The following is a 15061-nucleotide window of genomic DNA, read 5'->3' on the forward strand; positions in this document are numbered from 1 at the left end:
TAGATTAAACAAATAAAATATCACAGATGCTACTATATAATTCCACATGAGAAAAAGAACTAATTTTATAAGATTTGTTATCGACTTATTTTTGAAATATTATTGTTAAATAAGATTGTTGAATATTTTCCTTATTGATACAATTATTAAAATCTTTATATATACCAAAAAAAATTTAATTTAAGTTAAATAAATAATGTGATTAATTGTTAAAAATAATTTAATATGTGTTAAACTTTCAAAAAGGCTAAATTTCGTAACGGCGATTTAATGTAAAAAAGGTCATTATAATTTTGGGGTATTTTTTTTTAAATAAGGCATAAAAAATACCATGGATGACAAAAGAATGTCATATGGGGTGGGCTGCCTGGGAGGAAAATTTCATCTAATCTCTCCCATGTTAGATGTAGATTAGTCCAGATTTAAATAATCAAACTATTGGCAAAAATCGTGAATCGGAATTTCTCACTCGAAACAAAATAACCCACATGTGAAATATGACTTCCCATCCCTGTGCCATCTGGTTGAGAGAGACAAGTATACAATGCCACTCAATGAGAGAGCTTACCCAAATAATATCAGGGCTGTACCATCGTAATTGCTATATTATACAAATTGTGATCTCCCAGCTCTGGTCCAGGAAAACAAATTGGTACATAAAATAATTTAAATGTACAACCTTTAAAAGCGAAAAGAATCCCCCCATCCGGCGAGCTAGGCCGTAGCAAAACACCACCAAGTACCAAATTCGCTTAAATAGAGGGGTTGTTACATATATCAAACATATATAATAGAGTTCATATCGGGGCAACAACGCCTTTTGATCGATCACCCAATTTTATTACTTAGCTATTCAGAACTAAGTTTTAATTCATAAGTATTTATGCTGACCCAACTCCTATTTTTATTTCTCGAGCATTTAGAAGATGATTTGCATAAGACACAAATTCGATGACTCTTTATACCAATAATTAATTCTGATGAGGGATTGTATCAGATAATATTTTGAGCACCCGTCTCATATTTTGGATTTTGAAATCTTAATATTATTGAAACTCGCAAACTGGTATAACAAAAATTGCATATTTTTAAAATTTTTAGATTATGACGGACTTTTTACAGCAGAGCCTATCCATTTTTTCAAAAAACTTGCCAAAAACTGTATTGGGAATTTCTGTGGGGAATTTTAAATTAAATTGGGGATTTTTGGGGAGGAGAGCGTCTTATTTTGGAGACAAGAGCCCGAAAAATACTGGCAACACTGAGCGCCAGTGTAGACACCTCAAACGAGCGACACGCAGTGGAATATGTTAACATTCAGGCCTGTCAGAACGCTGTCCTTAGAACTGCAACAGGATGTCTCCGTAGTACACCCCTGTATCACCTTTATGCGGAGACCAAGATCACCCCAGTGCGTCGACACAATTACATGTCGTCAAAGCAGTACCTCTTGGTTTGCTATCGAAGCAGTCATCCAAATCAAATTGCTATCGAAGCAGTCATCCAAATCAATCTATCAATCTTGTGGATAGACAACCTCCACCCAGGAATGTAAGGGTTAATCTTCACCTTCTAAAGCGCGAGATATTCTAGGGGAACTAGAATTATTGCTAAAATTTTGAGCCTGAAAAACACTACTGTGATTAGGTAATTTTTTCGCTATTCCAACTCAGCAAAAAAAGCGTCGCCAAAAAAGTAATGAAAATGTTCTTTTTGGATCTGGAAGTGGTGCAAAATTGACGCAGAAGCGATGAATTTAACATGGGCTTGTCATAGGACGGAAGTCATCCATTTCAACAGCACTGAATTTAGCATCACTTTTTTAGGTGTGATCCGAATTCAATGTTTTGGATGTAAATTAAAAATTTCTGTGATATTTTGTCAAATAAATAATTTTTATATTTTTTTTTATAATTTTTAATGGATTCTAAAGCTTGTCAGAAACGTTTGACCTCAAATATTTTCATAAATTCACAATTTTTTTCAGATTGGATTTAGCATTTTTTTTCGAAAAATTTAAATAAATTGTACCATTTTATCTTATTCTTACTCTGTTTTTAACCTATTAGAAACAAAAAAAAGTTAACTTTACCCATTAAAAATATGAAAAAAGCAAGGTATAAAAAATTGAATTACAAGAACTTCCTGTGTAGTTAAAATAAAGAACATTATGTATTGGAGTATATCTTCTGGAAGTGCTTTTAAAGTTGTTCCTCTGGAAGAACTTCCAAATTGTTTTGCTGGGAAGTTCAATATCTTTAGAATATTCTCAGAAACCCACTTGTCCATCCAATTTGGGGCCATCAGTGTAGAAATCTATATATTTTTTATTCCCCGGGGCCTGTGTGCACCACGCCTCACTGTTGGAAATTAGAGTTTCAAACCTTTTGTCGAAAAGTGGTCTCGCCAAAGTGTAATCCACTACGTTAGGCACATCTGGAATTATTTTGAGGACCGAACTGTGACCATAACTTTTTCCGACCACAGCGATAGCTCGCTCAACCGCACAGCCGTTGTTGCAGCTGATGTTTGGCCAAAATGTCTAAAGGCAATAGATGCAGCATGACATTAAGGGAATTTGTTCCTGAGATACACACGCACGCCATACGCTGAACTTTGTCTAAACTTGTCGGCTGGTGAAGTGCCGGCCACCAGACTACAACACCATATAGCATTATAGGTCTAACCACTGCCGTTATAGCCAATGCACAATTTTTGGTTTTTGTTTTTTTGCTTTTTTTCTTTTTGCTTTTTTGCACGCTCAACTTCCTGTCCAAAATAACACCAAGGTATATTGCACACTCACCAAAGGGAATTTCAATACCCCCTAAGGATATGGGCCTAACCGTGGGAGTTTTTCGATCTTGTAGTACATGACTAGTTCTGTCTTTGCAGGATTTACCCCAAGACCATTATCTTTCGCCCATTTCTCAGTCATCCGGAGGGCTCTCTTTATAATATCTCTAACTGTTGATGAGAACTTTCCCCTGACTGCTAGCGCCACATCATCTGCGTATGCCACCACTTTTATCCTTTCTTTTTCTAGGGGAACCAGAAGGTTGTTTATCGCAACATTCCAAAAAAGAGGTGATAGAACTCCTCTTTGGGAAATGCCTATGTTCACATACCTTTGTATGTTTGCTTGTCCTAGTGTGGCTGAAATACGTCTCTTCATTAGAAGTTCGTTTAACAGCCTAAGTATACCTGGATCAACATTCAGAGTTGTCAGTCCATTTAATATCGAGCTCGGATGGACGTTATTGAATGCCCCTTCGATGTCTAGAAACGCAACGATTGTGTATTCATTAACAGATAGTGAGCTTTCAATAAAGCTGACTACACACAAAAAATTTTTTCTCTGATTCAATCACCAAATTAATTGATCCAATTAATTTTTTAATTGAAATGTCTTCAATCACGAAAATGATAGTATCAATCACAGTTTTAATTGGGCATAGAAAAAATTCTTGATTAAAAAATTAATTGATTTTTTCAGCAAAATTCAATTAATTTTTTAATTGATTCAATTAAAAATTTAATTGATGTTGATTGCAAAACGCAATTAATTTATTAATTAAAAAAGGTAACTATTTTTAATCACTTAGTTAGATTGGCTTAGAGTTTTTATTTGGATTAACAAATGATTGTTTGAAATACATTTTTAATTAAAAAAGTAAAAAAAATCAGCACTTTTTTTAACTGAATTAGTCTTCCGAATTTGATTAAAAAGTTAATTGTATCAATTAATTTTTTAATTAAACATTTTAAAAATTTCAATCATTTACTTAATTAACTCAATGTTTCTATAACGATTAAAAAGTTAATTGTATCAATTAATTTATTAATTGAAAAAATTTTCAACTTCAATTAACTTTTTAATTGGAAATATTTTGGTGATATTTTTTTCTGTGTAGTTCATGCAAAACGGTCTCAGTAGACCATCCCTTCGAGTATACATGCTGTCGTTTCGAGAGCAAACATGAATCGACGCTAGTTCTAAAATGTTACATCCTGTATATATCGCCGAAATCCAGGGGATAATTCTTTCAGAAACTGCTTGTAACTCCGCCGGAGTAATTCCATCAGGTCCGGGAGATTTGAATGGTCCAAAGCTATTTAACGCCCATTTTATTTTAGATTCCGATACAATTTCGATAGGAAATGACCGCTGAGCCACTGTGGCACCGCCAGAACATGGTTCAACCGTCTGATTCCCAGGAAAATGTGTGTCCAATAGTACCTCCAGCGTCTCCTCACTGGACGTTGTCCAATTGCCCTCCGATGTTTTAATGAAACCTAAAGCGGAGTTGGTGGATGATTGTGCCTTCCGTAGTCTGGAAGCCTCGGACGTATTCTCAATACTGCTGCAGTAATCATTCCAAGAGTTATGCTGAGCTTTGTTAAAGAGCTTCCAGCAGGCATTTCTGCGTTCCTTACATATAACCTACTTTTGATGTCGTTGCCTTGGGGAAGGTGCGACCTGTCGAATTATCGCAACCTGTCGACCCGTCTGCAGGTCGACTAATTGGGCCTAACTCTTGGTCATTGCCCAAATTTGTAACTTTAGTCGATACCCGTCCACAGAGCCCTGAAGTTATCAACCCAGTGGATGACGTTGAATTTCGCTGCATGGTGGCTTAACTTCCCACCACACTTGAAATTCGTAGTAGGTACTTATTACGATGAGATAATCCGCTATTAAAAAAACACGTCCGTTCAGTTAGACGGTTGGCCTTGAAATATTAGTTAATTATTCCACTATTTCCAATTTCCATCTTATAACATAAGGTAGAATAAAATTATCTTTATACAGCAACAGCTGCAACATCTCCAAGAAATCAAACTCCATTTGTTGTGATTAGTTTTAATTCACAGTTTCATAAACAAACAGCAAAGCTCAAAACACCAGGAAGCAGATAAGCAAATTCCAATAAAATCGTAATCAGCAACTAAAGTAGCATTGAATTGCAAACATTTTGCTACTAATTACTACTGATTTTAGTTAAAATACAAATTTATAAAATTTTCACCGGAGTAAAATTTTATTTACAAGCTTGACATTTTCGATGCATTTCCAGATTTTCTCTATTTTAACTGATCAATGTGTTCAACAACTGGGAAATTTAAATCAATTTGACTGACAATCAAAGTCTCAATATGGCGACAGACATTTTTGTAATACTAAAACTACCTTACTAAATCTGCCGTGTCTGTAATGTATTAACAAATTAACAACGTCCACAAATAAACAACATAGTACCGGCCTTTAAGGCCTGTACTATGTTCGATTCTCGCTGCAAAATCCCATACGAAACCAAACAATGCGAAAAACTTGCGAAATTTTTTTCCATTTGTTGTACTTTGTTTTTTTTTTTTTTCGAGTTGAAACCGCGTAGTCAGTAGTCATAACATGGCGCTATTTGCAATGTGAATTAAGAAATAATTTATTTATTAAACTGATTTGTGTGACTTTATAATACAAACGTGGATCGCATTATTAATTAAAAATGTAATCAGATCGATTGATAACACAAAATGGAGTGGTATTTTCGTAATATACTAGCAATCACCATCTAGCCGCTCCCTACTATAGGGTAGAATATAAACAATGTATTTGGCATGAAACACAAATATTAGGATAGTAAACACAAAGCAAAATGTAAACAAAAGGAGGCACTGCAATTGATGTTGCAAATCAAGCATAAGCACTTCAATCGACATTTGTAGTATCGTGGTAGCAATGAATGCACACAAAAGATTTTTTTTGATTTCAATCACGAATATCGCGGATTCAATAATTTTTTTAATTGAAATGTCTTCAAGCACGAAAATGATAGTATCAATCACCCATTTTGATTGAAAACCAACACGATTTTAAATTAAAAATTTAATTGACTTTTGTCACGGAATCAATTAATTGTGTGATTGAATCAAATGAAAACGTGATTGATTTTTAACATAAAATTCAATCACAGTTTTAATTGAATCAATTAAAATTTTAATTCATTTCGCGACAAAAATCAATCAACTATTTGATTCATTCAATTAAATAATTAATTGAAATTGGCTATAAATTTCATTCAGAAAATTTATATATTGCGGCCCCAAAATCGTATTTAGTTTTATTTGAAATAAAAGAAAATATGCGTTTCTTATAAAAAATCAACATTTTATTTTTGTGAATTATGCTACACACAAAAAAATTTTTGATTTCAATCACGAAAATCACGGATTCAATCATTTTTTAATTGAAATGTCTTCAATCACGAAAATGATAGTATCAATCACCCATTTTGATTGAAAACCAACACGATTTTCAATTAAAAATTTAATTGACTTTTGTCACGGAATCAATTAATAGTGTGATTGAATCAATTAAAAACGTGATTGATTTTTAACATAAAATTCAATCACAGTTTTAATTGAATCAATTAAAATTTTAATTAATTATTTTATTTTTATTTTATTTGCAAAATATTTTATAAATAAATTTACAAAATATAATTTAAAGGTGCCTAATAACTAGATAATATGTACCTGTCGATTTTTAAGCATATACTGTTCGTTACAAAAGAAAACGAAACTATTCAGTAAATAAGAAGAAAGAGAAAAAGGAATAGGTAATAAAACATATTTAATATTTTATTATTTTTTGAATTATGCAATAGACAAATAAATTTGGTTCTTGTCATTTGTGTTCTGTTCTAACATAACTTAACAGGTTGGCTGATAAGTCCCCGGTCTAATAAAGAAAAACACATTTTTTGTCAAAATTCGTTTTATTATTCAACATAGTTCCCTTCAAGAGCGATACAACGATTATAACGACCTTCCAATTTTTTGATACCATTTTGATAGTACTCCTTCGGTTTTGCCTCAAAATAGGCCTCAGTTTCGACAATCACCTCTTCATTGCAGTCAAATATTTTCCCTGCGAGCATTCTTTTGAGGTCTGAGAACAAGAAAAAGTCGCTGGGCCAGATCTGGAGAAGACGGTGGGTTGGGATGCAATTCGAAGCCCAATTCATGAATTTTTGTCATCGTTCTCAATGACTTGTGGCACGGTGTGTTGTCTTGGTGGAACAACACTTTTTTCTTCTTCATATGGGGCCGTTTTGCCGCGATTTCGACATTCAAACGCTCCAATAACGCCATATAATAGTCACTGTTGATGGTTTTTCCCTTCTCAAGATAATCGATAAAAATTATTCCATGCGCATCCCAAAAAACAGAGGCCATTACTTTGCCAGCGGACTTTTGAGTCTTTCCACGTTTCGGAGACGGTTCACCGGTCGTTGTCCACTCAGCCAACTGTCGATTGGACTCAGGAGTGTAGTGATGGAGCCATGTTTCATCCATTGTCACATATCGACGGAAAAACTCGGGTGTATTACGAATTAACAGCTGCAAACACCGCTCAGAATCATCAACACGTTGTTGTTTTTGGTAAAATGTGTGCTCGCGCGGCACCCATTTTGCACAGAGCTTCCGCATATCCACATATTGATGAATGATATGACCAATACGTTCATTTGATATCTTTAAGGCCTCCGCTATCTCGATCAACTTCATTTTACGGTCATTCAAAATCATTTTGTGGACTTTTTTGATATTTTCGTCGGTAACCACCTCTTTCGGGCGTCCACTGCGTTCCTCCGTGCTCATTTCACCACGCTTGAATTTTGCATACCAATCAATTATTGTTGATTTCCCTGGGGCAGAGTCCCTTCAGAAAACAGTATTTTATCAAAGCACGAAATTCCTTTTTTCCATTTTTTTCACAATAACAAAAGTTGCTTCACAAAAGACGCGCTATCTCACAAACTAATTGACTTACAGACGTCAAATTTTGACACGAATCATTTGAGGGTTGGTACTATATAAAAATAAGATGCATTTAATACTAGCGACGCCATTTATGTGTCAGACCGGGGACTTATCAGCCAACCTGTTACACATACAATTACTATCAATAACAACTATAGGGTGAACAAATAAACTATATAAATCATTATTTTCCTTATAATAATAACCATGTCAGCATGTTCCTTCTGATATGTAGATGCGCCTAGATTTCCCATAAATCAGCAGCCTGTAAGCTAAATCAGTTTTTCTGAAAGTAAACAGAATAATTCGAATTTAATTTTGTTCAATTAAAACTTGATTTTTTTAAACATTACCTGCATAGAATTATAATCTTCTTTTGCAGTTGTAGTCTTTTAGCATAACAAGTTGTATTAAGGAGCTCGGTAATTTAATTCCTTTCCAAAATTTCCACACATTGAAATAGTCTATTAAAATTTGAACCAATCAAAGACAAAAATAATTGGAAAGCAATGTAATATTTGGTATTATATTGATAATACTTTGCAAATTCTGGAAATAGAAGAAAATATAAATGGAAAATACATATTTTTAAATCCAAAAGAAAGAACTTTTTTACCATTACATAATTCAGCTCATTAGTTTTTATATCAGATATACTGCTCCCTACTTGGGTTCAAACTGAAAAAGGCAGGTAAACAAAAATCCAATTTACTGCCAATGCCACTTCGCAACTTGAAGGTGAATCTTCCAACAAACCCATACCGCTCTTAGTTTTAAGAAATCTGGGAGTGAAAAAAATTATAATTTTAAAAGATCAATACGGTACCCACCGTTTGATTGCAAACATATTCTTATATATTTGATAAAATGATGGAGTTGATGGCATCGATTGGTCAATTTCACGAAATGAAATTGGTCACTAAAAGAAATGAATAAAAAATATATTATTTTAGTCCGTTTAATGTAAACAGGCTTCAATGGAAAACGGTATTTACATTTCATAATTTCTTACCTTCAATAAACGTAGATTGTTTTCCATTTTTACAATATCCAAAACACAAACACAGGTAATTTCAAATGCGTTCTATCATATATTTTTTCAAACCATTACCACGTGGCCATTTGTTGTTGCACACTTTATTTCAACCCTTTGCAATGATTTGTTATTGCGTTCAAAATATTTATGCACACATTTTGAATGCAGCAGACAGAATGTCGCCAATCATTTTTTTCAATTTACGCGAAAAACAAAAACCCAACCGTTCGTTACGAGTTACTTCCACGGACTGATCTCTCCATCATACATTGTTGAATAAATACCTATTCTCTAGTTCTCTTTTCGCTCTTTCCATTGCTCAAAATTATTCAGTTTCATTCACAAAGGTGATTGGATCAATCACATGTGTAATTGGAAACGGAAAAAATTTCAATCACGTTTGTAATTGAAAATTATTTCCGAATTGATTAACAAATGGACTGAATCAATTAATATTTTAATTGGAAACGTAACAAATATCAATCATTTTTTTAATTGGTTTTTATTCGGATTTGATTAAATAATTAATTGAATCAATTAACATATTAATTGAATCCGTTTCCAAATTCAATTAAGTGTTTAATTGAAAAAATGTTGGTGATAATTTTTTGTGTGTATGTTCCCATAAATAGATTGCAACATTGTTAAATTATTTTTTTAAAACCAAAGTTATTTGTAAAATAAATGGTCTTCTTCAAATCAATTAGCATGTATGCTTGTGGTTGTATAAGCAATCGACCCACTAGTTGCGTATTTATATATAATCATTTTATGACATTTTGCGATGTTTGCAATAACATTTGACAGAAATAAACGCAAAAATGTACCAAAATGGCTGCTTTTCCTTAAAAATTTATTGTCAACACTATCATTTTTAACACAAAAGAATGATTGAGGGGAACTTTTTCCGCACCAACAAACATAGTACACTGGTAGAAAAAAGGCGGTGCGTGGCCATTACCGTTTGGTATTAATAGACTGGTTCACGTTACCTTTCAATTTTGATACCACTTTATATCAAATCATTTACATCCGTTATTATTATGGTATTAACTATCACATCCCCATAACATATGATATGTCGCCGTTGCTAAAAACTAATTGGTGTCTTGGTTTTTCTTCACATAAAATAAGTATGCGAGTAAGAGCCTTCGATGGGCAATAGAATTTAGAGAATAACTTGAGGATAACTTTTAGAAAATATGAAAAACGAAGTATATGTATGCATTTTATATATTAAATACATTAAAGAAAAAAGTCGTTGTTGCGTGTATTTTATTAAACTAGGTTAGGTTAAGGTTAGGTTAGGTTAAAGTGGCAGCCCGAATTAGATTCAGGCTCACTTAGACTATTCAGTCCATTGTGATACCACATTAACTAAAAGTACCTATTACATATGGGCACTTCTAGTTTTCACCGCTGAACCTTCTTGATTATTTTTCTTTGTTGAACCAACCAGATTGTTCCAAAAATATTAGCAGACTGCTTAAGTTAACGTTTTCTAGATCCGCCAGTAATCTGAAGCTATATGCTCCTAAAAGTTGCTTGCGCTTTACACAAAATGCAGGACACTCACACAAGAGGTGTTTAATTGATTCTTTTTCCTCCGCATCATGACAGCTCATACAATAGTCATTATACTTCGCGCCAATAGTTTTTGCAAAATCTCCTATCAGGCAGCGACCCGTTATAGCAGATATCAGGAGTGATATCTGACGTCTCGAGAACACTAGCATATCTAGTGTGCGGTTTAAGTTTAAATGGGGCCATATTTGCTTGGTGTCGTTACAACCCTTGCAATTCTCCCATCGAATATTGGCCATCATAACAGCCTTCTCACGCAGTAAGAGCTTGCAGGTGGCCAGAGGCATACCAACAAATTCTAGTTCCCCTGGAATATGTAAGGTAGTCCCTAGCCTTGCCAACTCATCCGCTTCGCAGTTCCCCGGTATGTTCCTATGGCTAGGCACCCATATTAGGTGAATATTGTACTGCTCAGCCATCTCATTGAGAGTTTTGCGGCAATCGATGGCCGTTTTCGAGTTGAGGAACACAGAGTCCAAGGATTTTATTGCAGGTTGACTGTCTGAGTATATATTAATGCCCACATTTTTTGGAACATTATTTCTCAGCCAATTCGCCACCTCTCTTATTGCTAATATTTCAGCCTGAAAAATACTACAGTGATTAGGTAATCTTTTCGCTATTTGAAGTTCCAGATCATTAGAATATACTCCGAAACCCACTTGTCCATCCAATTTGGAGCCATCAGTGTAGAAATCTATATATTCTTTATTCCCCGGGGTCTGTGTGCACCACGCCTCACTGTTGGGGATTAGAGTCTCAAACTTTTTGTCGAAAAGTGGACTCGCCAAAGTGTAATCCACTACGTTAGGCACATCTGACATTATTTTGAGGACAGAACTGTGACCGTAACCTTTTTCCGACCACAGCGATAGTTCGCGCAACCGCACAGCCGTTGTTGCAGCTGACTGTTTGGCCAAAATGTCTAAAGGCAATAGATGCAGCATGACATTAAGGGAATTTGTTCCTGTCTTGCTGAATGCGCCTGAAATACACAAACACGCCATACGCTAAACTTTATCTAAACCAGTCGGTTTCTGAAGTGCCGGCCACCAGACTACAACACCATATAGCATTATAGGTCTAACCACTGCCGTGTATAGCCAATGCACAATTTTTGGTTTTAGTCCCCACTTTTTTCCTATTGCCTTTTTGCACGAGTACAAAGCTACAGTTGCCTTCCTCGCCCTTTCTTCAATATTAAGCTTAAAGTTCAGCTTCCTGTCCAAAATAACGCCAAGGTATTTTGCACAATCACCAAAGGGAATTTCAATACCCCCTAAGGAAATAGGCCTAACCGTGGGAGTTTTGCGATCTTTGCAGTACATGACTAATTCTGTCTTTGCAGGATTTACCCGAAGACCATTGTCTTTCGCCCATTGTTCAGTCATCCGGAGGGCCCTCTGAATAATATCTCTGATTGTGGATGGGAATTTTCCCCTGACTGCCAGAGCTACATCATCTGCGTATGCCACCACTTTTATCCTATCTTTTTCTAGAGTAACCAGAAGGCTATTTATAGCAACATTCCAAAGAAGAGGTGATAGAACTCCTCCTTGGGGAGTGCCTCTATTCACATACTTTTGTATGTTTGCTTGTCCTAGTGTGGCTGAAATACGTCTCTTCATTAGCAGTTCGTCTAACAGCCTGAGTATACATGGATCAACATTTAGAGTTGTCAGTCCATTTAATATCGAGCTCGGATGGACATTATTGAACGCCCCTTCGATGTCTAGAAACGCCACGATTGTGTATTCTTTGACAGATAGTGAGCTTTCAATAAAGCTGACTAGTTCATGTAGTGCGGTCTCAGTAGACCTGCCCTTCGAGTATGCATGCTGTCGTTTCGACAGCAAACTTGAATCCACGCTAGTTCTAAGATACATGTCTATCATCCTCTCCGGGGTCTTAAGTAGGAATGAGGATAAGCTGATTGGTCGGAAATCCTTCGCCCTCGAGTGAGAGGCTTTTCCCGCTTTAGGTATGAAAACGACTTTTGTTTCCCTCCACTTTCCTGGGATATATGATAAGTTGATACATCCTTTATATATCACCGACAACCAGGGGATAATTTTGTCAGTTACAGCTTGTAACTCCGCCGGAGTAATTCTATCAGGTCCAGGGGATTTGAATGGTCCAAAGCTATTTAGCGCCCATCTTATTCTAGTTTCCGATACAATTTCCTCGACAGGAAACGACCGCTGAGCAACTGTGGCACCGCCGGTACATGGTTCAACCGTCTGATTTCCAGGAAAATGTGTGTCCAATAGTACCTCCAGCGTCTCCTCACTGGACGTTGTCCAATTGCCCTCCGATGTTTTAATGAAACCTGGAGCGGAGTTGGTGGATGCTAGAACCTTCCGTAGTCTGGAAGCCTCGGACGTATTCTCAATACTGCTGCAGTAAGCATTCCAAGAGTTATGCTGAGCCTTTCTCAGTTCTCGCTTGTATCCTCTCAGATTCTTCTTGTAAGCGTCCCAGTCCTCAGGGGCTCTGGTGGACTTTGCCTTGTTAAAGAGCTTCCTGCAGGATTTCCTCATATTACTTAATTCCGTAGACCACCATGGTGGTCGATGTTTCCCCCTTGGCTTTCCTCTAGGGCATGCAGCTTTCAGTGAGATGTTGAAGGCCTTAGTAATCCGCTCCACTGCGTGTTCGATATCTTGCACATTTCTCATATTTGTCTCTGTTTTTTCCGGTATCATCATATTGAACGATTCCCTATACCTATTCCAATCAGCTTTCCTAACATTTGGCGTAAATATGGTCTTGGTGATATGAACATCAAATTTGAAACTGATGTAGCGATGATCTGAGAAGCTGTGTTCACTTAAAACCTGCCACTCAGATATCATTTCATTCAGTTCTTGCGAGGCCAAGGTGATGTCCAAAACCTCTTGCCTGTTTTTAGTGACAAAGGTTGGGACATCTCCCTTATTGCAAACTACCAGATTAGTACGCAAAATAAACTCTATTAGCGACTCTCCCCTTGCATTAGTATCACTACTTCCCCATATACTATGATGTGCATTCGCATCGCATCCCATAATGAGTTTCGTCTTTGTTTTCAGTGACTCCTCCACTAAGGTCTTAAGGGCATATGGAGGCATCTCCCTGTCATGTCCCATGTAGACCGAAGATACCCAATATTTGCATTTGGCTATTTCTAAACTTGCAACGACAGTGTCTGTATTGCACATTGAAGGAAGCAGAAACAAGTTGAGCTCGTTTTTAGCAATTATACAGGCTCGATTTACATCATTACCAGTATACTGCAATAGTTTGAACCCCGGAGTACTTAATTCACATATTTTGTTTTTATAAACATATGGTTCTTGAATAAGAACTATATCTATGTCCCCTTTCATCAGGAGAACTTTTAAGGCAGCACATGCAGCCTTACAATGATGAAGATTTATCTGGAGGATCCGTAGGACCATCGAGATTTTCAACAACCGTCACATCAGCCGCTTCAATCGAGTCATCAAGAATGTCCTCTTCAGAGATATCGGTGACTCGCGCAATAACCATAGGTTCAACTTTGGTGAGTTCTGAGGCAGTAGAAGCCTCCTCACGCATACGGTATCTATCCATGTCTTCAAATGTCTTGGTATCCCCCTCGACTTCGCAAGAGGATCCGCTTACTTCTGATTCAGACAGAGGCTTGTCCATTTCTGAATCCTTTAGCTGATCGTTTTTATACACCTTCATTTGGATATAGTGAAAGCCATAACATACACGGCCCTGGGACTTTGCTAGATGTGGCAAAGACGGAGTGTTCAATATAAACACTGCATGCCGTCTTGGCCCATCCACTTCATCCAAACGGCCAACCTTCCAATCAGCTGTTGGAAGATCTGGATTGCATTGTTTCAGTCTATTTAAAATAGATTCAGGGTCAGGAGGGTTTGCAGGTATCCACGCATGTGCTCTTGGTCTAGCCGGTATGTCTTTCTTCTCGACTAACTCTAGAGCAGCTCCTTCCCAAACTTCATCAATTAGTATCAGAGCAGCTTTAAAACATTCTATAGACCTCTGGTCCTCAAATGCGACTAGCTGAAATCGTCCTTGATACCAACCAGCCTCTTGGTGTCGAGGATCTGGACCGGGAAACTTTTCCAGCACCTGTGAGTAGACGCCAGACAAAGCATTCTCAATTTCCCCATTTTTGCTTTGGAACCATACCGCCCAATGCTCCTTTATTTATGATAGCCATCACAAGGCTGTCTTTAGCAACTGAGGCAAACGATCGTTGATCCCTTTTGGAGGATGGCAGCTCATCCGGTGATCGTTCCCTTTTTCCAGCCTCAAGAATTCCTTGAGCCCATTTTAAGGAATCGCTTTGTTTAGCCGACAACGTGCTTGGGTCGACTGATCCTAATTTCTTTAGGATAAACAAAGCATTTCTGCGTTCTTTGAATCTCTTTCGTGAGGGATTACCTCCTTTTGATGCCGTTACCTTGGAAAAGGTCCGACTTGTCAAATTGTCGCCACCTGTCGATCCGTCTACAGGTCGACTAAATGGGCCTAACTCTTGGTCATTGCCCAAATTTATAACTCCAGTCGATACCCGTCCACTGGGCCCTGAAGTTAGCAACCCAGTGGGTGTCTTTG

This window comes from Haematobia irritans, chromosome 4 (assembly GCF_050003625.1).
Source record: "Haematobia irritans isolate KBUSLIRL chromosome 4, ASM5000362v1, whole genome shotgun sequence".
Classification (NCBI taxonomy): domain Eukaryota; kingdom Metazoa; phylum Arthropoda; class Insecta; order Diptera; family Muscidae; genus Haematobia; species Haematobia irritans.